The following is a 25,656-nucleotide window of genomic DNA, read 5'->3' as shown; positions in this document are numbered from 1 at the left end:
GCTGGTTTATTGGGGACCGGGGATATGCAAGCAAACTGGCAGGCTGTATAGTCAGCTACAAATTCTATACTACAGAAGATGAGAGGATAGACATTGGGAGCATCTGACAATTCCTACTACAACTAAAACTGATTTTTTAAAAAATTCGCTTCAAGGATCGATTACGATCTGTCATCGTCATCCAGTTAAAACCTTTAGCATGTATTTATTGAACACACTTAAAATCCAGCTATGTTTGGAATGCTGTCATCTCCCTCAGTTGAGTTTCTTCAGACTCCCATATGAGCTTTTGGTGCTTTTTTTTTTCTCATCTCTCCTTTTTCAATAGATGCAAATGCTTTGTTGATGATTATTTTCTCCAAGATCTGACCTCCAAACTTTCAGGACAATTATTCTGCATCTTTTTCCTTTTTTTCATGGAGAGAGAAACAGCAGCACAGGGGAAATCCTTACTGTTTCTGCTTAGAAAGACCTGGGTTTTAATTACTGTAATTTACATGAGAGTTTTGTGTTTAGTGGTGGACAACATGAGATGAAACACCTGTTAATATGACATGACAGTAAGGGAAGGAATAGCTCGCTGCAGACAACATGGCAGTGAATTATTTCCCTGCTGTTATAACTGTTCTGAGAACTCTCATCAGCCCCCTTTGTGAATAATTTTCCATTCGTATGTATGGGTGTCTGACAGTTTGTTTACATGAATGTTGGGAAGAAGAGCCAAAATTATTTGGCTTGGCGTCAAAAACTGTCTCTATTTTTGTTGTCTGCAATGCCCTGATTCAGTGCATTTTAATAAGTTTTTAACAATGCATGAATTTGAGTCAGAGGAACTGAGGAAAGGCTGGGATGACACGCACTTATTATAGGATATAAAGGGATGATACGTCATCTATTGTTCCCCATGCCAACAGTCCTTAAATCAATGCCCCTTCTCCTTTGGAACTGAATTGTTCTCATTAGGACTGGGCACAAGCAACTTGGCCTAACTTGGTCTTTTCCTTTAAGAGGTTTTAAATCTGAAGTCATGCTTGAGTTCATTTCCAAGTTCTGTCTTACCCAGGCTTTATCCACTTTCTGTAGGGTCCGGGCTTTGGAAGGCTTCTTTCCTACACAGCCATTAGAGGTTTGTACTTTATTGTGTAGGGATATATCTTGATTCAAGCAAAGGCAGACAAGATATGCAGTATTGTTTTTTTAGAGTCTGGAATAATCCCTTTTCCTGGATGTTCTCCTCCTGCTCTTTGGCTTACACCATTGAACTGACAGTGAAACTAAACTAAAATTTGAAAGCATTGGAGTATATTCGCTTTTTTTCTTTAGTGAAAAAGTAATTTGGACTCTCTCATGGAAGTCCTATATCAGGGACAAACCAGGATATTTAAGCTGCCTGAAGTTTCTTCCTGTTGCTGGAGGGAGATTTTGAATTCTAAGTTGCTGAAATGAAAAAGCTGCTATCTGGGGTCTCATAACCAATTTCTGCATTTTAAAATGGAAACTGGAATCTATTCTGTGGGCAGGCCTTTGCTAGGTTCTGCATTGCAGATAGATGTAAAGCAAATAACTCCACATTAATTTTGGGAGCACTGAACCAGTGAAATAGCTCAAATATAGATGCCTCAGACTGAGATGTTTTCATTCAGTTTAGAAATAGGAATTGGCTATGTCTTCAGCAAGACTGTGTCCTTGCAAGAAAATGTCTTTTTTCTAAATATATACTTGACTATGTCCCAGAAGAGTAGTTATTTAGGACTGAATAACCTACTCTTTAGTTAATATGTTGCTCATTAATTATACTGTGATTGCCCTGCAGAAGAGTGGGTGGGACATCAGAGCACACTGTTTCCCCCCTGTCAGTCATAGGGGGGTGGATAAAAGAAAGGTTGGCTTTGGAATGATAGAAGAAGAACTTTCTGAATGGCTGAGAGGGGTTGGAAACTAGGCTAAGAGAAAGGACATGGAATGTGCTATTTGTGGGACATAAGCAGGTTCCTGTAAATAGTGACAGATCAGGAAGAATGACTTGAAGGGGACCTCTGTGAGCGTGGTCTGTGAGTTCTACTTAGCTTTTTCAGCTCAGAATTTCCCAAATGTATTCAAAATAAAGAACTCCTCTGTTGCATAACACTTGTCTATATGCCACAGAATATTTTCTGAAGAATATACATGGGAAATGATATTAACTAGACTTCCTTCTAGCATGGATCAAAATCACCTGCACGAATTGTTGGAACACAGATTGCCGGCTCTGCTCCCGAAGTTTCAGATTCAGTAGGTCTGGGGTGAGCCTAAGGATTTGCACTTCTAACAAGTTCCTGGGTACATGGGTTGCTGCTAGGTCCAGGAGCCACTCTTTGAGAATGAATCACAAACTGAAAGAGCCTGATCCTTTCTTTGTCTTCAAGAAGTATAGTCATTGAAATAAAGGCCAGATATTAAAAGCCCACAGCTAACAGCATACTCAGTGGTAAAAAACTGAAAACTTTTCCTCAAATGTTAGGAACAAGGCAAGGGTGCCCACTTTTGCCACTTTTATTCAACGTGGTATATTGGAAGTCCTAGCCAGAGCAATTAGGCAGGAAAAAGAATAAAAGCACATCCAAATTGGAAAGGAAGAGTAATAGTATCCCTGTTTACAGATAACATGATCTTATTATAGACAGAAAACTCTATAGACTCCACAAGAAAACTGTTAGAGCTAATAAACTCTTTTAGTAATGTTGCAGGATACAAAATCAACATACAAAATTCAGTTGTGTTTCTATGAAACTAAGAACCTAATATGAAAGGGAAAATGAAAAAATTCAATTTATAATAGCACCAAAAAGAATAAAATACTTAGCAGTAAGTTTAACCAAGAAGGTGAAAGACCTGTATGCTGAAACTACAAAACATTGATGGAAGAAACAAAAGAAGACTCAAATGGAAAGACACCCCGTGTTCATGGATTGGAAAACTTAATATTGTTAAAATATCATAGCTATTCAAAATGATCTACAGATTCAATGCCATCCCTGTCACACCCCATTGGAATTTTTTTACATAAATAGAAAAAATAATTCTATAATTCATATGGAACCACAAAAGACCATGAATGGGCAAATCAGTCTTAAGAAGAACAAAACCAGAGGCATCATACTTCTTGATTTCAAAATATATTACAAAGCAACTGTAACCAAAACAATATGGTACTGGCATAAAGATAGATATAGAGATTAATGGGACAGAATAGAGAGCCCATAAATAAATCCATGCAGGTATGATTAACTGATCTTCAACAAAATTGCCAAGAATACACAATGGGAAAAGGACAGTTTTGTCAAACTGCAAAATGGTGCAGCTACTGTGGAAAACAGTATGAAGATTCATCACTTCTGGATATTTATTCAAAAGATTGAAATCAGAATCTTGAAGAGATTTCTAGCACTTCCATGTTCATTGCCACACTAGTCACAAAATGTGGAAACGACCTAAATGGCATTCAGCGGATGAAAGAATAAAGAAAATGTGGTATATACATACAATGGAATATTATTCAGCCTTTAAAAAGAAGGAAATTCTTCAATATGCAACAACACATGCTAAGTGAAATAGGCCAATCATGGAAGACAAATCCTGCATGCTTCCACTTATATTAGTTATCTAAAATAGTCAAATTCATGGACTCGAAGAGTAGAATCGTGGTTGCCAGGGACTGGGTGTTACTAATCAACAGGCATGAAGTTGCAGTTAAGCAAAACAAATAAGCTCCAGAGATCTGTGCAACATTGTGCCGATGGTCATTGATAATAATGTACACTTAAAAATGTAAGAGAGTAGATCTCATGTTAAATGTTTTTACCACAATAATTTTTTTTAAAAGGACCACTATCTTACACCATACACAACAATAAACTCAGAATGGATTAAAGACTTAAATGTGAGACCCGAGACCATAAAACTCCTAGATAAAACATAGGCAGTAATCTCTGACAGCGACCCAAGCAACACTTATCTAGGTTTGTCTCCTCAGCAAAAGAAATAAAAGAAAAATAAGCTGTTGGGACTATACCAGAATAAAAAGTGTTTGCATGGCAAAAGAAACCATCAACAAAACAAAAAGGCAACCTACTGAATGGGAGAAGATATTTGCAAATGATATAGCCACTAAGAGCCTAATATCCAAATATATAAAGAACTTACACAACTCAACACCCCAAACCCCCCAAATAAGTAGATTAAAAATGGGCAGAGGACCCGAATAGGCATTTCTCCAAAGAAGACATACAGAAGGCCAACAGACACTTGAAAAGATGCTCAACATCACTAATATCAAAGTAATGCAAATCAAAACCACGATGGGATAATCACCTTATACCAGATAAAATGTCTGGTATCAAAAATACAAGAAACTACAAGTATTGGTGATGAGGATATGGAGAAAAAGGAACACTTGTGCACCGTTGGTGGGAATGTAATTTGGTACAGCCACTGTGGAAAACAGTATGGAGTTTACTCAAAAAATAAAAAATAAAAAATAGAAATCCCCTATGATCTAGTATTTCCACTATTGGGTGTTTGTCAAAGAAAACAAAAACACTAATTCAAAAAGATATATGCACCCCTGTGTTTATTATAGCATTATAATAAACCAATAGCCAAGACATGGAGACAACCCAAGTATTGATCTATAGATGAATGACAAAGAAGATGTGAGATAGATAGATAGATATATATGTATATACATATATATATATATTTAATGGAATATTACTCAGCCATAATAAAGAGTGAGATCTTTCCCTTCTTAACAACATGGATGGACTTAGAGGGTAGTATGTTCAGTAAAATAAGTCAGACAAAGATAAATACCATATGATTTGACTTCTATGTTGAATCTAAAAAAGAAAAAATGAACAAACAAAACAAACAGAAACAGACCCATAAAGAGAGCAAACTGGTGGTCCAGAGGGGAGGGGGTTGGGCACTGGGCACAATGGGTGAGCTGGAGATACAGGCTTTCAGTTATGGAGTGTGTAATTCACAGGGATGAAAAGTACATGCTAGGGAATGTAGTCAGTAGTATTGTAATAGCATCATATGGTGACAGACGGTAGCTACACTTGTGGAGAGCACAGCATAAAGTATAGAATTGTAGAATCACAATGCTATACACCCGAAACTAATGTAACATTAGGTATCAACCATACTTGAGTTAAAAAAAAAAGTAGTAGTCATTGAACTCCTACCATGAGCAGGCCATATTGGTTTATTCTGCCCCGGTAACACAAAGGCACACTGAAAATGAAGATTCCAGAGACAAAAATTTAAGTCCCTCCTCAGTTATTGCAAGGTAATTATAAAAATGAATAAACGTATATACTATCCAAGCTTACTGACTATTTTGACCATTTTATAATTCGATAGTGTTTTTGTTTCAAAGTGCAGAATAATTGAAAGGAGTTTTACTCATTAATATTAGCTATAGTAACTTTTCAGCAGTCTTGCTGCTTTGAAAGCCATCTGGATATGCTGGTATATGTTATCACAGCAGTTCAACATCTAGTCAATTAAATCTGAAGAAACCCAGTTAGCCAGTAGGCAGTTTGGACCATGTAACAATAAACAACTGGTTTTGTTGATTGCTTCAGCTGAATTGATTACATGCCTCAGAGAAATAGTAGAAACACTTCAATTTGTATGAGAGCTTTACATTTCTGCTTTCCAGTAATTATAATCTCTGTTGAGCCAATACTTCCAAAGGAAATACTGCAAAATGTTCTGAATTGTTATCTCATTTGCAGTATATTATTATCTTCATTATATTTACCTGAAATAGAGAATTAGCGAAAACAAAACCAAAGTAGAGCAGAATAGATGAGCTGTGTATCCCCAGCCAAAGTTCATCTGGAGAAGTTAAATATGCAAAAGATAACTATTTCTGCATATGTGAGGCAACTGGAAAGTGATACGCGTTATCAGCCCACAAATTCAGGTGTGCTTCACTTCAAGTTACTTGAGGCGTTGCCTCGTGGCATATCTTTAGATAGTGATGAACTTCAAGAAAATGTCAAGGTCTCCCTTCTGTGTTTCAGAGACTTAAGGAACCATTCAGCCATCCATCTTCTTGTTATGTGCATCTTAATGACTGTGGTAGCCCTGAACTTGTGCTGGCCAGATACCCAGCTGAGGTGAGCATAATTGACTCTGGCCCTAATGGCCACCCTTGAGAATGTACCACTTCGCTGGGCTCCAAGGTCACAGTTCCCCCAGGCAATGACTAAGCACAATGACCTACAAATGTGTACCTATTCACGTGAAACTCAAGACTTCTTCAATTAGTAGTTTGGTTGGAGGACTCCCCATAGGCCTGGCTGCACGTCTCTTGGAACTGTACTGCAGTCTGAGACTCTTACTACCCAACCTCCCCTTCCTCTCTGCTTCCACAGGAGTTGGACCTTTGTTTCCATCTGAAGGCTCTTCCTGCCTCATTCTCCCTCCCCTCCTCACCCTTCACAGCTACTAACCTCTCTTGCACATCTAACCCCACCTTGGAATCTGCTTCTCAGAGGACCTGAACTCATAAAGACAATGATTTTCATACTATCACACAAGATAAAATAAAGATGTTTATGAATGAATTTTAAATAATGGAGTAAGAGGGGCGTCCAGGTGTCTCAGTCAGTTAAGCATCTGCCTTTGGCTGGGGTCATAATCCAGGATCTTGGGATTGAGTCTTGTGTCAAGCTCCCTGCTCGGTGTGGAGTCTGGAGTCTGCTTCTCTCTCTTACTCTGCCTCTACCCCAGCTCATGACCTCTCTCCCTTTCTCTCTCAAATAAGTAAATAAAATCTTTAAAATAAATGAATAAATAAATAAATAGGGGGAAGTGTCAGATCTAGAGTAAAAACACACAAAATCTGAAAGTTTACTAGTTTTCTTTATTAGTTTTCTTGTCAGGGTCGCAAATCAGCTGTAAGGCCAGTTGATATTTTCTGATATTACTTCCTCTGTATTTGGCATGTTGGAAATATCCACAGCAGCACATTACTATGATGAAAAGTCTGGCTTCTCCTGATAAGCACCCTCTCTTACTCAAAGATTGATGCAGAGATATTGAATACTCTCATGTAAAAATTTATAGGTTTGGATTAATACATTTTAGATCATCATATTGTTTCTACCTAAAAGTGTTTCCTGTTAGAAAAATCATTATGAGAAGTTTAGAACATTGTTTGTTTATTTGTTTGTTTGTTTATTTTTAAGTAAGTTCTGTGCCCAGAATGAGGCTCGAACATACAACACTGAGATCAAAGATCCCATGCTCTATTGGTCGAGCCAGACAGGCACCCTTAGAACATTATTATTATTATTATTAATAATAATAAAAATCATGGACACCTGGGTGACTCAGTCAGTTAAGCATCAGATTCTTGGTTTTAGCTCAGGTCATAATCTCAGGGTCATGAGGTCAAGCCCCTATGGGGCTTGTGGGACTCCATGCTCAGTGTGGAATCTGCTTGAGATTCTCTCCCTGTCCCTGTCCCTCCCCCTCTGCCCCTTTGCCCATTTGCACTCACTCTTACTCTCAAATAAATAAATAAAGGCTTGAAAAGAAAATAAATAAAAACAAAAATCACCACCTAGTTTCAGCACTCAAAGGTACATGTTGATAGCCAGTTACTATTTCAGTATGCTTTTGTCTCTATCTTTTCTATGCATTATATTTATGTCTACCCAGGTGAGATAATACTACATATAAATTTAGTATCCCTCTTTTCCCTCATGGTATTAAACTTTTTTTATAGAATACTCCTAATGGCTACACAGTATTCCATTGTGTGTTATCTTATTACTCCACTTTCTCACTATTTACTTAACTATTTCCTTATTGTTGGAATTCAGATAACTTCTAATTTGTTGGCTATTATAAACAGTCTATAATGAATATCTTTGTTCATAAAACTTTAGTCTGCCTTTCGGATTTCCCCCCTTCCTGCCCTCCTGATAAGCCTACAGCTGAGAAGAACCAACAGGCTTACTCCCTATATCCACACAGCATGATGGGAGGATACAGTCCTAGCAGTCAGAAGACTCACTATTTCACTAACTACCTTGGTGCCCTAAGCAAGTTTCTTTACCTCTGAGTCCACAGGTGTATAATCAGGGAGTTGAATTACATAATCTCTCTCATTCCATCCATGTTCAATATTCCTTAAACATTTGCTCTGTGGACCTAACTCCTACCCAGTACCATAATTCTTATGCCCTTTAGAGCTATGTAACATGAAAGAACACCACTGATAGTGGATGTTGTGTATTACTATTTTACTGGCTTTATACCATAGAGAACACGACACATTATATAGGAATATGATTGATTCTGTTACTCTGCTCTCTCCAACTCATATAACTTAGAGTTTTTTGTGTGTTTTTAAATTACTTCGGGCTTTCAAGTATTAAGAAGTATAACTGTGTGAATCTGCTGACCAGCCTTCTAATATTAACCCAAGGCAAAAATATTGTTCATTTGTTAGAATATATTAAAATGTCACATTTAAATTTTTTCTTTTGTGTTTTCTAAATTTAAATCTGGCTCAGTCTTTTTTTTTTTAAGATTTACTTATTTATTTATTGACAGAGACAGAGACACAGAGTTGAAGGGGAGGGGAGGGGTAGAGGGAGAGCATCATCAATCAGATTCCCTGCTGAGCACAGAGCCAGACCTGGGGCTCTGTCCCAGTACCTATGAGATCATGACCTGAGCCAAAAACCAAGAACTGGATGCTCACCTACTGAGCCACCCAGGTGCCCCTCAGTCTTCATTAATAAAAAATAAAAGACTATATTAGGGGACATCTGAGTGGCTCAGTGTAAGCGACTGACTCTTGGTTTCCCCTCAGGTCATGATCTCAGGGTTTTGAGATCGAGCCCTGGTTGGGCAGATCAGGTTGGGCAGGAAGCCTGCTTAAGATTCTCTCTCCCTCTCCCTGCTTAAACAACAACAACAAAAAGATTATATTAATTGTTTCTCTGTGCATGACCTTGTGCTAGGAACTGAATTACCAAGATGTTATTTTTGACATCAAGGAATTTCTAGTGGAAAACCACAACAGTAAGGACAAGGAACATCTAAATAACCAGTCTCAATCTCACTGCCCACCTGGCACCGAGGGCCTCTCCTGGGGCATCGGGAAAGGAGGGCTCTAAAGAGTTCTGAGTTTGGAGAGGCTGGAACCAGTGCGATATTGTATTCCTAAGAGAGAATATACTGTGGATAAAATGAGATTCTGGAAGCTTTCAATGACGTTGTAAGGCTTAGGTCTACCAGAGAGAATATTTCAAGATCTGAGATGTAAATCAGGAAAAATTCTTTTCCTGATATAGGTGGAAACAGAGACATCTGATGTTGTACAGATCAAAAGTAAGTCAGATACAAACTCCAACAGATGATAATAATTCGGGTGAAGCGGTCTTAGCAAACAGCAGTGCAAATAAGTGACAGGAGTTAGCATGGAGAACTACGGCTCAGGGAGTGGACACACTGAAGTGCTTACCTGAAAAAATGCAATTACTTTCCATTGCACTCGACCTAATGAGATCCCCTTATTGCTTTTAATAACAGCTGCTCTGTATGAAATATAGTGGTTCCAGGTATTTGGTCACTCATATTGTGAGTTTGATCTGGCTTTGTTACTGGACCCCCAAGACCAGGTTCTTGAGTCTCAATGTCACAGAAATGAACACTGACCATGATACAAAGAAAGCAGAGGGGGGTTTTTAGAGATAGCTTATATTAAAAAGCCAATGAGAAAGAGGAATGTCACTCCCTAAAGGGATAGCTTGCAAGGCTTATAAAAGCACTTTTCCAAAGGTGTGGGGCTGTGAGTAGGGAAGTGTCCTACAGTCCTACGGTCATTATCTTGTAGCTGTTACTTTTTAGTGGACACAAGACAGTCGCAGGATGCCTTTCTTTGTGGTTGATGTTCTTTAGGGCTCCGGGAAAATAGAAATACTTGTGCAAACCGGCTTGGAATTGTTACTTCTTATTTTGCCCAGACAACCATTACTCCCTGGTGGCTGTTATCTGTCATTTGTTCTCTTTCTCAGAAGGACGTATTTGTCTCTAAGCCTATGGAAATTTTAACCCTTGCCTCAGACCAGCGAATTTACAGGAGTTTAAGTCCCTCTGGCTTTCCCTATATTGTCTCAGCTTTGCAATCAAGAACTCTCTGTGGGGCTTGGGAAATGTTAGGAAAAACATCGCCTGAATGGACTTGAGGTAGAGAGAGTGAAATGTACTACCTTTTTGAGAATGCTGATATTACCAAGAACCAGCTAATGCTAAGCTAGGATATGTTTTCCAAATGAGGATATTTTAATAGGCTAATTGGTGACCAGCGTCCTGTGCTTCCCAGACATGAATTTTAGGAACTTGAAATTCTAACACAGAAGAGCCTTAGTTTGAGCTTCCGTAAAAGCAAAGTGTGAAACAAGAACTGGGGTGTAATAGTTGAATTGGGAGGTGATTGCAGGGAGCAGGAGTGAAGCTACTGAGACAGAGAGACAGAACAGGAGAAGTAATAATGCATGGTGACTTCCTGAGTGAAAAAGAGGCCAGAACAGGGAGACTTCTTACTGCTGTGGACCTCAGGGACTCAGTCCCACAACAGACCGTCAGAGGAACTATAGAAAATGTTTCTCAGAATTATCCCACTGAAGGACAAGGAGGCTGGGGACTGACTCCCTAACTTCTTCAGTGAAGTTTGTCTCCTAATGCATTAATTTCCCCCACACTTCTGGATCGCATCTATTTGGGCCAAAAAGACTTAGGAGGAAGTGCTAAAGCAAAACGCAGATTGATCCCCTGGTGCATGCCTGAAGTTAGACATTGGCGATTTATAGGGACTGTCCACCGAGCAGCTCCCATGTCCCGTCCTGAGGTCTGAGGGGTGGAGGGCCATGGTCTGAAGCCTGTGGAGCATGGCCACCATTGACTTAATGTGGTCACTGCCACTCTCATTCGTGTGTTCCTTCTTGTATTAGCAACGGGTCCCTCTTCCTGGGCAACATAGTCACTGGTAGGTTCTCTGGTGTCCTTTAGTAAACCAGTTTGAACACGGCCTTTCTGACTCTTCTCTCCATACTTCGTCTAGGCAGTTGCTACATCTCTTCCGTGTTTATTGTAAGCTATTGTCTTGTCCAACCATCAAAGAATCCAGCTAGCAACCTATTAAGGGTCCTTACCAGGAAGTTTAATCCTGCATCAGGGGAAGGTGCTTCCAGGTCAGTAATTGCTTCCGTACAGAACTTTATGTCCCACTCCCTCTCTTGAGCACCCTCAAGGTCTACTCCCACGCACATCTCTAGGTTCCTACCAGGACATATGGGTAAGATCCTGCAGTTCTTCCAGGAGTGTGCTCTCTGCTTCTGCAGCAGGCACTGCTTGGGCTATGCCAAGAGCTGACCCTGATTATTAATCTGATGGCAATGGTGGAAAGTGTGGGTAGACCTGGAAAGGATGGGTGTCATCTTACTTCCGCCTCAGGCGAAGGCTTCATGTGTGTGTGGGGGGGGGGGCACTGCTCTTCTCTAGCAAAATGGAGGGAAATGTTTCTTCCCACTCTGAAGAATCTAGGGCTTCAGAATTCTCAGGCACATCCATGAAATATACTGTCCCATGTCTCAGCATCCTACTCCTTCCTTAGGAGACCTCTGATCTTATCAAAAGGAAACCTGTCAATGACAAGCAGTCTCCTTACTAGCACATCTGGCACCCACCAGTTGAAAAGAAGCAGCTCGATAACGCTACCATGAACACTGTCTGGGATTCACAGCATGCCCTGAATTGATAGACCATTCTCTTTCTTCCAGGTTTTTAAAGCAGATAATAAAAGTCAGCCAACTCACAATCTTCATACTTAACCTCGTAACTACGAGAGCTACTGTGGAAGTCAGTGCTTCCCGCTTCTACCTAAACCTCATGCCAGCTCTCCGCTAGTGAGATTCTTAGCAGTTATGAGGATGAGCTCACCAGAGGTTCTCTCCATGCCACACACCACTGGCACTGGGGTCCTTGCTTTCATCTCACCAGTTTCAGTGTCCTATCCTGAGGGTCTGCTTTTTCTAGCACTTCCATTTCCAACTGTCTTGCCTTAGGTTCCCCTAAACCCACATATCAATTGAACAAACTTCCACAGCTTCTGAGAAAGCATTAAGAAAAGTAAAGAGACACCATGCATACACTTGAGGTAGGATGTTGTCCATATGCGTGGAATTGTTCATATGACTACTGAAATCAGGCAGGCCAGGGGTGTGGCTCAGGGTGCTCCAGTGGGCTGCAACAAGACATTAGTGAACTAGAGGGAACTCAGGAAAACCAACAGACATTTTAGACCCTTGGATAATCAACCCATTCCCCAAAACCATCAAACCAAGAATAGATATAAAATTCATTAAAATAACTTCTTCTTTAGTCAAAAGTTATTAAAGTGGGATAACTTTAGTTAAAATTGGGAAGCTAGGAGTCTATGTACTTAAGATTATTTTGAATATAGTTTACCCAGAAGGCTCTGCCATTGGCGGAAGCACCTTTCATGGTGCCGTGCATGGGAAGTCCTGCACAGAGGGGCAAAGCATTCATAGCATCCTAAGCCTATGAGTCTAGAGTCTTTTTTTTTTTAAGGTTTTATTTTATTTATTTATTTATTTATTGGACAGACAGAGATCCCAAGTAGGCAGAGAGGCAGGTAGAGAGAGAGGAGGAAGCAGGCTCCCTGCCGAGCAGAGAACCCGATGCGGGGCTCGATCCCAGGACCCTGAGATCATGACCTGAGCGGAAGGCAGAGGCTTTAACCCACTGAGCCACCCAGGCGCCCCTGAATCTAGAGTCTTATTTAAGGTATGGAAGACCTTGTTCTCTCACCCCCAGCAAACCTCAGGCAGGAGCAGCAGAAAGTTGTGTAAGAAAAGCAGCAACAGGGGCGCCTTGGGAAAAGTAGTCCTCCTGTGAGCCCAGGAGGGACGTGAAAGAGTCCAGTGAATACAGAGAAATGTCTCTGCCACAAGCTGTATTCTATATATAATTGAACTAAATGATGTCCACCAGAGAAAAGATTACCACTGACATAATCCTAAAAACTCAATTCTATACACATTCTAATTTTGGTTAAGAAATCACTGAAATTGATGCTCTTATCATTTCTCCCTGACGGCTGGAAAGAACTTATTTTCTGGGCTTTCCTCCCTAAGTTCTGTCAAGTTCCTGCCCAAATGTCACTTCTCAGTGAGGCCTATCTGGAGCATCCCATTTAAAATTGCAACCCATCCATCTCATCTTATCACTCTAACTCTGCCCTATTTTTCCCCAAGGCATGTATCATAATCTCACTTAATACATTATTTATTACATTTCTTTTTTATGGAATGCCTTCCCTCCTTGAAATTTAAGCTCTAGTAGGGCAGGTGCTTTTGTCTGATTTGATCGCTGAGTATTCTGATGCCTAAAACTGTTCCTGGCACATGGTAGACATAATGAAAGAATAAATGAATAATGAACAAATGAATAGGGGGAGCCACAGGCATTCATCAAGAAGGAACCCAGAAACAGATCTGTATACCCACGTTCATGGTACCATTATTCACAATAGCCAAAACATGGAAATAGCCCAAATGTCCATGGAGAGATTAATGGATGAACAAAATGTAGTGTACACATACAATGGAATATTATTCAACCTTAAGAAGGAAAGCTCTAGCAATCCCACTTCTGGGTATGTAGCCAAAGAACTGAAATCAGGGTCTTGAAGAAATATCTGCACAACTATGTTCATAGCAGTGCCATTCACAAGAGCCAAGAGGTGAAAGCAATCCACATGTCCATTGACTAATGAGTGGGTAAACACATGTATATACATATAATGGGGTGTTGTTCAGCCTTTAAAAAAAGAAGGAAATCCTTTTTCATGCTACCGTGTGCGTGAACCTTGAGAACATTATGCTAAGTGAAATAAGCCACTCTCTGTGTTCTCAATCTTCCTTCTGGAGCCATTTCAGAAGGAGGGAACTCAGTTGATATATAACTGACACAGAGTTCAGTCAGAACCTGGAATTCAGCAATATGGATCAGATTTGACCAAATGATGATATGTTGATGGCCAACTCATAGCCCTCAGATGACAGGAGCAGCAACACAGAGTCACCTCCTCCTGTTTGCCAGGAGCCATCTCCAAGCCCAGCAACGAGACCCCCGCAATTCTGCATACCTACAGTGGCCTACGAAACAGATGAATTATGTGGGCAACTTCTTCTGGTGGACCACAGACCAGCAACAGATCCAAGTCATTCACTTGCTAGGAATCTATGATGTGGTAGAGTTGAAATTTGCAGAGAATGGAGCAAATGGCCAATCCAAAGGGTATGCTGTGGTAGTAAAAGCTTCTGAAAACTCTGTTCACAAATCACTGACTTCTCCCAGGAAAAGTTCTTAATAGAGAAAAAGTGGACATGAGACCAGCCACTTGGTAGAGCCTGTCACAGTTTGAGGCAAGTGTCAGAAATGTGTGTCTGAGTCTCAAGAGGGGGGATATCTCCATAGAACCACTCCTGAGATTCTAGTGATTCTGCTGTTGGGTGGACCACACTTTTAGAACCTTGTACCCTCATCTACCTGGGAGATAGGCCCCATGTGTGCTGCCCACTTCAGTTGCCCTCCTTCAGCCCTTCACCTGTTGCATCTGCCACCACTCCCAATTCCAGCCCCATCACCTCCCTCCTCAAGCTTTGGAGTCCCTCCTTTTCCCCCTGGAATCCACTATAAGCATCTCATGCCTCTTTAAATTACAGAGACAACCAAGTAAGTTGATAGTTTAAGGAAAAAAATATATAGAATATGAGAAAGTGGGGAAATTTTTTCTCCCCATTTTTTGTTTTGTTTTTACTCAATGACACAATTTTTAGTTTTAATTTCTGACGGCAAACAGGAAAAAAAAGTCCTCATTTCCCGTGTTGTCAGTGATTTGTTTGTCTTTCTGATAACTTGAAAACTGTAATAAATTTGATGATGCCGTCAATCTTTTTTACTGCCTTGCATCTTTTCCCTTTTGCAACAAAATATTTTTAAAAAATAAAATAGGATTGTTAACTGTTAAAAACTAAAAAGCATAAATATTATATGATTCCATTTATTGAAGTATCTAAAGTAGTCAAATTCATAGAAACAGAAGTGGAGTGGTAGTTACCAGGGAGTAGGGGAGAAGAGAATGAGGATTTAGTGTTTAATGGGTACAGAGTTTGAGTTTGAGAAGATGAAAATGCTCTTCACTGGCTTGACTCCCACTAAGAATGGACATGGTTCAGGAGTGTTGCAAGTTTGGTTCATTTCAATAGGATACTGGTCATTGTGCCCAATATTGATAGATGATATGTTTACATTATGCATTTCTATATATATTACAAAGTGTTCTTCTGATTGTGACAAGAAAGTTAGAGTGGGCCAAACATTTTGAAGGAGCTAGCTCAAAGGTGCTGCTACTGGCCACACTGAATAATATAAACTTAAATATCCATAATCCCCGTAGTGGAACTGAGAGAGAGAGGGATAGAAAAAGAGAAAAGAGGAAAAGATTTCCTTTATTGAAAAATAATATATATATAGCGGAAAATAGTAAGTATAGAAGAAATGGTTTAGTGAGAAATCATCATTTTGCAACCCTTTTTTATTAATTGATTCAAGCAAGGATAAACAGAGGATGCTAAAACCATTCATTGGAAGTTTGTTGGAGAAGAAGATAGTTATGTTATTCAAATTATCACCCCACAGATTCCTTTAATTAAAAAGGGGGCAAGATGGGGCGCCTGGGTGGCTCAGTGGATAAAGCCTCTGCCTTCGGCTCAGGTCATGATCCCAGGGTCCTGGGATCAAGCCCCGCATCGGGCTCTCTGCTCCACAGGGAGCCTGCTTCCTCTGCTCTCTCTCTGCCTGCCTCTCTACTTACTTGTGATCTCTGCCTGTCAAATAAATAAAATAAAATCTTTAAAAAAAAAAGCGGGGGATATTTACAATGAAGATATCTCACAGATACACTTTAACCAAGCTAACAAAATTTCTCATTAATAACAGAACAACTGGGTGCCTGGGTGGCTCAGTGGGTTAAGCCGCTGCCTTCGGCTCAGGTCATGATCTCAGGGTCCTGGGATCGAGTCCCGCATCGGGCTCTCTGCTCAACAGAGAGCCTGCTTCCCTTCCTCTCTCTCTGCCTGCCTCTCTTGTGATTTCTCTCTGTCAAATAAATAAATAAAATCTTTAAAAAAAAAAAAAACAGAACAACTGACATTCTACACCTCTTTCTCATAAGCTACAAAAGAAACGATACAGTATCATCTGTGTAGTATTCTTGCCAAAATGTTTAGCTTGAATCTAATCATAGGGCCAACACAGAATTATGGTATATTCTACAAGACAATAGCTCAGACTTCAAAATGTCAGTGTCAGGAAAGGAAAAAAAAAAAAGGGTGGAGGGAAACTATTCTACGTTAAAGAGGACTAAAGAGACCTAACAGACATACAGCATGCATAAATCTGTATTTCATCTTGGATTTTAAAATATATATAAATGCCCTTTGTGGGGTAAGTGGAAACTTAAATATAGACTGTATGTTAGGTGATATTGTCAAGTCAATGTTAAATTTTGGTAAATGATAATGGGTGGAATGTCACTGAGAATGTCATGTGGAGTGGAGTGTCATTATATTTGCAACTTATTTTTATTTTTTAAGATTTTATTTATTAATTTGAGAGAGAGTGTGAGAGATCATAAGCCAGGGGGAGGAGCAGAGGGTGAGGGAGAAGCAGACTCCCCACTGAGCCCAATGCAGGACTTGATCCCAGAATCCTGAGATCATGATCTAATTCGAAGACAATTGATTAACCAACTGAGCTACCCAGGTGTCCCTGCAATAATTTTTAAGTGATTAATAGTATATTTTTACGTATTATATGTAGCATGTAGAAGTTCTATACACATGTAAATAGAAATAGAGACAGAGACAGAAAATAGAAATAATGACCAACCTAGTAACAATAAGCATCTCTAGTGCCTAAATTGTGATCTTGAAATAATATTTTTCACTAGAAAAAACTGGAGTCTCTAGACAAAAATGCCTTATCCAAGTCTGTGACAGAAAATGACAAGATAAGCCTGGAATATCTTGTTTACCCAATACCAAAAAAATTATCAGACTGCTAGGGTCACCTCAGAAAAATTCAGAAGACAACATAAAGAAGTTTTCACTGGTCAAAGATGGGGCAGTGGAGCTTCAGTCATGATAATAGTAATTTTGATGGATTAAAACTAATTAAAAATGTTTAAATCTATGAGGTCATAATGATATGTATGTATGTGTGTGTGCTTATATAATATGTATATACATATATATATTTATATAAATATATATGTATATATAAAGAATTGATCACCTTCAGAATGTGATTGGAATCAGTCCATTATCTTGAAAAATTATTTAAGTAAAAACAAAGAGGGGCACCTGGGTGGCTTAATCTGTCGAGCATCTGACTTGTCATTTCAGCTCAGGTCATGATCTCATGAGTCCTGAGATTATGCCCCCAACAGGCTCCATGCTCAGCAGGGAGTCTGCTTGAGATTCTCTCACTCTGTTCCACTCACTCTGTCTTTCTCTAAAATAAATAAATAAATCTTTCAAATAAATAAAAGCAAAGAATCAAGGATCTATCCTGCTTTCCTATATGAACTATACCACTGGGTAGCCAAGTAAGAGATTGCGGGAAGTAGCTCTTTATTAATAGTATTTAACAAATGAAATAGAAATTATTAAAATAAGAATATGTCGATTTTGTAAACAAAATGAACTACTAGATATAGACAGTAATCCTCAGTGAATGTTAACATCACTCTGAGGGAGACAATCAGATGTGTCTCCTACAGAACTGCCCAACACCTCCTATGCTCTTGCCTAAAGGATCAAACGTGAGACTGATCCAGTCCCTGGATCCAGCTGCCAATTAGCAGGAAACAGAGAGGACAGAGGAACATGTTGAATTACACCATGAGTTTATAATCGGCAAATTTCAGGCTGTGGGAGACTCTGCCAGTCAAAGGACCCAAATAGAAAGTAAGAAAAAGATAGAGATAATTAGGTTAAAACTTAAAAGACATCTTTTTCTTTTTAAATGGTCAAATCTAAATTACAAAGTCCAGAAATATTTTATCACAACTGGGGGGTAAAACTATTTGCAAAGCAGCAATTACTATAAAAGTAATGGGGGAAGACAGTGTTCGTCATTGGGATGAATCTCATGGAAAGAAGCTCCTGAAGTGGAAGACAAAGTTTTACATTTTTACCTGGGTTGTAGTTACAAGGGTGTTCACATTTATAAAAATTCATTGCCGTATATTCACTTTGTGTAGTTTTCTATATCTTTATTTTACATTCCAAAAATAACACATGTTTTAAAAGAGAGAAAGATGCTTAGGAGACACAACAACAAGTACACTATGTAGCCCTTGTATGGATCCTGATTTGAACAAGCCAATTATAAAATATTTATGAGATAACCAGGAAAATTAGAACATTGACTAGATCTTTGATAACATTTGGGATGATTGTTTAATTATAGTTGTGATAATACTACTGTGTGTTTTAGAAAAAGAGTCTTTTTTATTTAAAGATTCACACTGGAATATTTTAGATAATGTTTGAGATTTTTAATCCATTGAGGATAGAAATGGCAGATAGGGGTATAAATGAAACAAATTGGCAAATGTTGCTAATTGGGGAGACTGGTTCCAGAGTACATGGAGGTTCATTATATTATTCCCTCAGCTTTTTAAAATTAATTATTTTAAAGATTTTATTTTATTTATTTGAGAAAGAGCAAGCGTGAGCAGGGGGAGGGGCAGAGGGAGAGGGATAAGCAGACTCCCCACTGCTCAGGGAGCCCAGTGTAGGGCTTGATCCCGGGACAGTGGGATCGTGACCTGAGCCAAAGGGAGATGTTTAACCAACTGAGCCACCCACACATCCCCATTCCCTCAACTTTAGTGCATATTTGAAGTTTTCCATAACAAAAAATTCTTTCATTGTCATGATTTGGATGAGTTTTTCATAAGCAAATGAGACACGGACACATAAGAACCGAATGTCGATTGCAGGAGCAGCTTCCTCTCTTTTTAATGAACTGTCGTTAAAATTCTGTCTTCATGGGATGATTATTTAAGTAAAACCAAAACTTCACAGCCAGGTGAATACTGAATATCCCAGTGCTTCTTTCAGACCAGACTGGCAAAACAAAACACGTTTTAACTCCTCTCTAGAGGTCTGGAGACTATGAAGCACAGACTAAATTGCAGTGAATGTACTGTCTGGGAGCCGACGTCCAGATTGGTGCACCTTATAGGACAGAACCTTCCATATTCTGTGGAGTTTCAGGCCCAGACCCAAAATCTGTCTTTGAAACACCTCCCACACTTGTTGAACAGCTGCTCGATCTCAAGTTAGCACCCAAAGGAAAACATAATAATATGGGTTGTTTTTTAAGGCCTCGCTGCCTCAATTTTATTATGCAGCCATCAGCACCATATGCCTACTAGTGTGGCAAATTGAGAAGAAAATGCTCCTATGACCGTGCTGCTGATTTTAAAAATAACATATCTAATGAGCCAGCTGTGATTAGACAAAAAAAAATTAATAATCATTTCTGCAGTTTGTTTTATCCTAAACAGTTCTCAAATATTACTCTCTCTTTACAGAACTCTAATACAGATATCATACAGATGGTCCATTTGACGGCTTCTATTTTAAACAAGCCACCAGGGAAATCATTGTTTCTATCAAGCCATAGAAAAAAATAGTTTGTCCCAGGTCAGATGGGCAGGACTAAAAAGAAAGTATGACTTTGACAAAATGACATGTGTTCTATAGAGCAGTGTTGTCCGTTCTTCAAGATACAATGCTCTGTCTCCTTGGAACTTGCAAATACAGGAAATAAAAGACTGACTTGAGTGCTAAACCACACAATCAATATATAGTGATCAGAGCTGACAGTGCAAATCTGCTTAGAGACCAAGCAGCTGTCAGGTCAGCAAGACGGAGCGATGAAAAATGAATATATTATGACACCTAGAGAATGTGTTCATCCAAAAGTGTGTGGGAGGAGTCACAGAAATATAGAAAAGCGAGTGTCACTAAGGTAAGTTTTGGCTGAGTCTAAACACCATTTAGAACGGTGAGTCTAAATACCGTTCAGAAGACAGAGAACCTTAAGTAGTGATTCAGTTCCTCGAGGCCTCAAGCAATGGAAACTCAAGGCACAGGTCACAGATAGATTTGTTTGGACCTGTTTTCTTTTAATATTCAAACTAACTAGAAACTTTTTTTAAGATTTTGTGCAAGATTCTCCATTTATGGCTTTTCTTGAAAAAGTCCACAATCTCATGTGGCAAAAATCAGCTAGAACTGAGTAAAACTGTCACCTTCACTCCCCGAATCAGTCACTTTCACTCAGTTCTCTTAGCTGCCTGGACCCCACAGTCATCTCTGTTGGCTGCACACCCCACCCCCTGCACAATACCATCCACTAATCCACTGGTCTCACTTCTGCATGCTAACTCCATGCTCATACAATCTGCCGGTGTCAGCCTGACTTCTCCTCTTGGTCTTTTTACAGGGAAGGAATGAGCTGGTCATGTTGATGTCGTCTTCAAGGTTGAAGATTGAAACACCACTGCTGCTAATTTCACAGTGGCGTGCACCCTGGATCCGTGACTTGGGATTGAACTACTCAACATCACCATATGGAATGCTCTGCAAAGAGGACCTTGTCCAATTTTCATTTTATATTTAGAAGGTACTTCGTGGTCTAATTTTATCTTATAAATCACATATGCTCACGTTATACTTTTGTATATAGCACTGTGTGTGTGTGTGTGTGTGTGAAATCTGAAAATGGGAGTTGGGTTAGTGGAAGAGCAACCAAAACAAAAGTCTGAATTCAAAAATAAAATGGTCTTCACCTTTCTAGCACTTCTTGCAGTGTGCTGGGTGTATGTTTGTGGTTGCTTTATCCTTTCTATTAGTATCATGTTTCATGGGTTATTTATTAATTGTGAAAGAATTCTTGCTTTTTCTGACTCTCAGACTTTACCTTCTCTACTTTGTTAATGTCGTTGCCTCTGCAGTCACCCACTAGCCTCCTTTATTTTATAATTTAGAAAATGTCCACCTACATATTGTACCTCAATTGTGTCATCTGCCGAAAAGCAAGATGATTGGGAAAGAAAATCTTAAAAACACTTCCTACACGTTCACACATTGCAGAGGCTTTACATCATGGGCATTTGGGAGCCCCACTGTGTCTAGGAGAACTTTCGAATGACTCACGCAGGAAACAATTTGGGGGAGGATGAACTCTGAAAGAGTCTCTTTAGCATGCATGTGGCAATGCTGCCTTGTGGAACAACCCTTAAATGCTTCAAGATCCTCCAGCTCTTTTCAGATTTCTTTTTTTTTTTTTTTAAGATTTTTATTTATTTATCTGACAGATAGAGATCACAAGCAGGCAGAGAGAGAGGGAGGAGGAAGCAGGCTCCCTGCTGAGGAGGAAGCAGGCTCCCTGCTAATCAGGGATCCCAATGCGGGGCTCCATCCCAGGACCCCGGGACCACCATCCGAGCCGAAGGCAGAAGCTTTAACCCACTAAGCCACCCAGATTCCCCTCTTTTCCACATTTCAATCAGAAACACAGACCTCTCCTTCATTCATTCAAAAAGTGGGTATCAAACATCTACCATGTGTCAGTGACCAAAGATACACCTAAGGCCAAGAGAAAGCAGTTTCCCTAACTGTCTCAATGATCGTAACAATGATGACAATAGTAAGACAGGACATTTTTTGCCTTTGCAGCCAGCCCCACAAAGTGACTTCCATTGTTTTCTGCATTACAGGATAGGACCATTTGGCAGCTAGTGCCATCTAGATCTATACTTAGGATTTGTGTGTTTTCCTCCTGTAGGGAGGTGTCTTTGGACATCAAATTAGAGTTCGCTACAAAATGCAGGCTGAAAGCCGGCAACTACTTAGGGAATATTTCTCAGTATTACTTCCAAGTAATTTTGAAAACATACCAGAATGCCAGAAACTCATTTTTTCTCTCCGTCCTACCCCCTAATTTTTCCTATATGAGCATTACTTATGGTTGAAGCATCTTACAGTGAACAATGAATATGGGGCATACTGAGAAATAATAAATAAATAGATCTCTTACTGTTATGTTTTGAAATCACACGTGCATTTGATTGGTAAATCAGTCACACATAAAAGTATCCTAACTGAGAAGCTTCTCAGTTTCATTTCTACAAAATGGAATACTTCCAAGGCTGACATTTTGATAACTAAAATAAATCTTCAATGACAGAAAGAAGTATCTGGATCAACTCTTTACCTGGGTTACAAACTAAATTTATTTTAAATCTTGCTTTCTAGGACTCAAAGAGAATGACAGCAAAAAATTACAATGGCCACAGTTTTGAAGGACCAAATACTGATATCTCAATTATAGAATTGACAGTCTAGCTCAAATAATTTGAGTTTGACAACTCAAATAAGACACCTGGCATTGGCCTGGGAATGGGTTTTATGTCATAAAGATGTTATATGTCTGACCTCTAATGAGTTCTTAGAATTTAGAGAGAGGAATAACAGAGATATAATTTTAATGTCAACATTATTGTAAATAGGATCTACTTTACTAAAAACCTGTTTCTTCACCTATAAACTATGTTGGCGACATAGTTGCCAACTATGTTGGGACTATGTTTTAAGGAACTTAAAAACCTAACAAAGAGTGTTGTGGAAGCTGTGTGTGAGTTGTAGAGATTGTATGTTGTTAAAACTGTTAACTTTCAAATGACAAGTCTACTATTTTATCGTCATTATAAAATGATGACTCTGTGAGTTCCATGTGGGAACCCTGTAATTAATTTTAAAAAGTGCCCAGCAATCTACAGGTAGGCTTAGAGATATGACAACCAAGGAAGACATTTGTTGGCCTCACAGGAGTGGGTTTTATATGGTATTTTATAAGAGAAGGGGGAAAATATTGAGCCAGATTCCAAGTACCTTGCATTCTATAAGTAATCACAAAATGGCCTTCCGGGAGATAACATACATATTTACCTGGACTACCCAAAGCCACTACCAAGCTGTTCTAAACTTGAAGGACTGAAGGACAATGGCTCACCTGCCTGCTATTTATTTTGCAAAGCAAGGACTACCGTGAGTCTATTCCGCTCCAGAACCTCAGGCTTCAGGGTTTCCATAAGCTGAGTCCACAATTTTTATCTCTAAAATTAACAAAAGTAACCTGTAAAAACAGAATGGAAATACCTATCCCACAACAACTGAACATTGTTAGAAAGGTCCAGTGAGATAATGTGCTTTAACAGTGTGCCCAGTGGATGATAAGTGCTCTGGAAACAAGAGGACTTTGTATTACGCTCCCCACACACTGTGGGCCATTGTGGGAAGCAAAGGAACCGAATTCCTCCTCTTTTGCCTCTCTACCTCAGATGTGGTCACTGCAGCTGAAATGCAGCAGTTTTTTCTGGGTTCTTCCTAGAGGACCAAAGTTGTACATCAGCAACGTAAAGTGAGTGGGTCCCCCTTACTGATGCTGGTTAGATACCAAGAAAGAGAGGAGGTTTTCTGGAGGAGAATTGCTTGGGGGAAAATGTGTATATCCACTTCTGTGATGTCAGGTGCTGGCCACTGCCATGTAATTGAGAATGAATGCCACCTCTGTACCCACAGGAAACAGGTGAAATCATTTTTCTCATAAATGGGATTGAATTCTTCTCCCCCATGAGGATTTTTCAAATTCTTAATTATCACCTCCTCATGGAGGGCCTCTCTGACTACCGTTTTGAAAATAGCAACCCACTTCCCTCCCCATATTGATTCCTCTTCCTTAATGTTTTATTCTTTCTTAACTCCATTAACTTAATAGAATATGTTGTTTTCAAATTTATTATGTCCATTGATTATTGTTTGTCTCTTCCAGCTAGAACGTAATCTTTTGGGGACAGGAATCCATGTTTGTTTTTTGCCTAAAGAGTTGATAATTTGTCGAATGAACAAATAAATACATAGATTTATTCGCCTTTGCTTGTATGTGCACAGAGAAATTCTAGAAACCTCCCAAAAAATAATAACAGTTATTACTAGGGCAAGGAAAGTGGGAAAGTTGGTCTGAATGAACTGGGGGTGGGGTGGGAGGGAGATTTCAAGTTTTAAGTTTTGAACCATGTGACTTTTTGTTATGTGTAGAGTATATTTCAGAAATCACTCTTTCTAAAGTCACCTGCCATTTCTGACAGGCCTGACTTCCATCTTTCCACTCTCTCAAAAGAGATATCTCTTCCTTCTTTTTCCTGTGCCTCTTTAATTTTCCATAAAGTCTCAAAATAGTAAATTTTTCCTACCACACATAGATATGCATCAGCACATATCCTTTCTAGGTAAATGAATCTTGTAAGAAAAGTGTAAAATTGAACTTTGATTTCAAGAGAGCTATTCTCCTCAAATACAGAATGTAACCAAGTCTTTATGTGAAGACCTCTTGTTCATCAGCAACAACAAAAAGTTGACTCCAGGGAGGGTGATGGTGACCTTAGAGGGTTTGATAAACTGATAGTTCCTGCTGGCAACTGCTTTGTCAGGTATTGGCCCTCTCTCCCAGGGGTCACCTAACAGCAGGTCCATTGTGTAGTAGGTGAAGTAACCACTGTGCTGGGAACATGTGGTCAGGGTTTCTCCCTGCTGCCAGTTTCCCTGAGGCCTGATATCAGCTTCCAGGTTTCACCCTCCACCATTTTAATGGAAGGACTCACTGGTGTTAAGCCATCTGAGGGGAATGCCTCAGAGAGACTGAGAGAACACAAACAAGCAGATCTGCAATGTAGTGTGAAGAAAACAGAAGAGGCACGTGAGCTGGGATGTGTTAAACATGAGGAATTCATTTACACAGTCACCCGCAGAAGCAACATGATCTAAAATCAAGACAAAGCCAGGAGCCTTGCCTTCAAATTGCCAGCGTGTGGAACACACGCTTAAAATAATAGATGCTTTCTTCTTCCCCTCCAGCCTCTTTTTCACCTCCCCACACATTTTCCAGCCAGTTGTAGGCAAGCAAATTATTATTCTGGCCAAATTCTTCTAGGAAGGAAAGAGTAAACTCAATCCATCTTCATTTTTCTCCTCTGACAAAGTAGGTAAGACAGTGATGATATCAGTCTTTTAACTCACTGGATTTTGTTCACAGGGATTTAATGAATATTCGTTAATACACTGTGATAAGCAATGCAAAATTATGAAGTATAGCAAAGTGATAAAGTCCACAAATTATAAATTCCTAAACCCTTATGCAGAAAATGGATTTCTTCTTACTGCATTAAGATCTGACCCCCCCTAGATCCAGTGCCTTTTGAGTACATCTATGAATTTTAATTAAGTATATAATTAAAATCTGAAGAAAGAAGTCATTTCTTAACTTTTATTTATTTATGTTTAGTCAAAGTATATTTGACTAGTTGGCATAAAATATTATATTGGTTCCAAGAATAACATAGTGATTCAACTTTTATAT

General features: G+C 39.3%; 1 pseudogene; it reads left to right on the top strand.

Annotated features, from left to right (window-relative positions):
• The first annotated feature begins 5,856 nt into the window (after nucleotides 1-5,856).
• Nucleotides 5,857-14,815, top strand: LOC123943655 (annotated as a pseudogene).
• Nucleotides 14,816-25,656: the final 10,841 nt, after the last annotated feature.

The sequence above is a fragment of the Meles meles genome, chromosome 6 (genome assembly GCF_922984935.1).
Source record: "Meles meles chromosome 6, mMelMel3.1 paternal haplotype, whole genome shotgun sequence".
Classification (NCBI taxonomy): Eukaryota; Metazoa; Chordata; class Mammalia; order Carnivora; family Mustelidae; genus Meles; species Meles meles.
The sequence above is the reverse complement of the archived record's forward strand: the minus strand, read 5'-3'. Positions and strand labels throughout refer to the sequence as shown.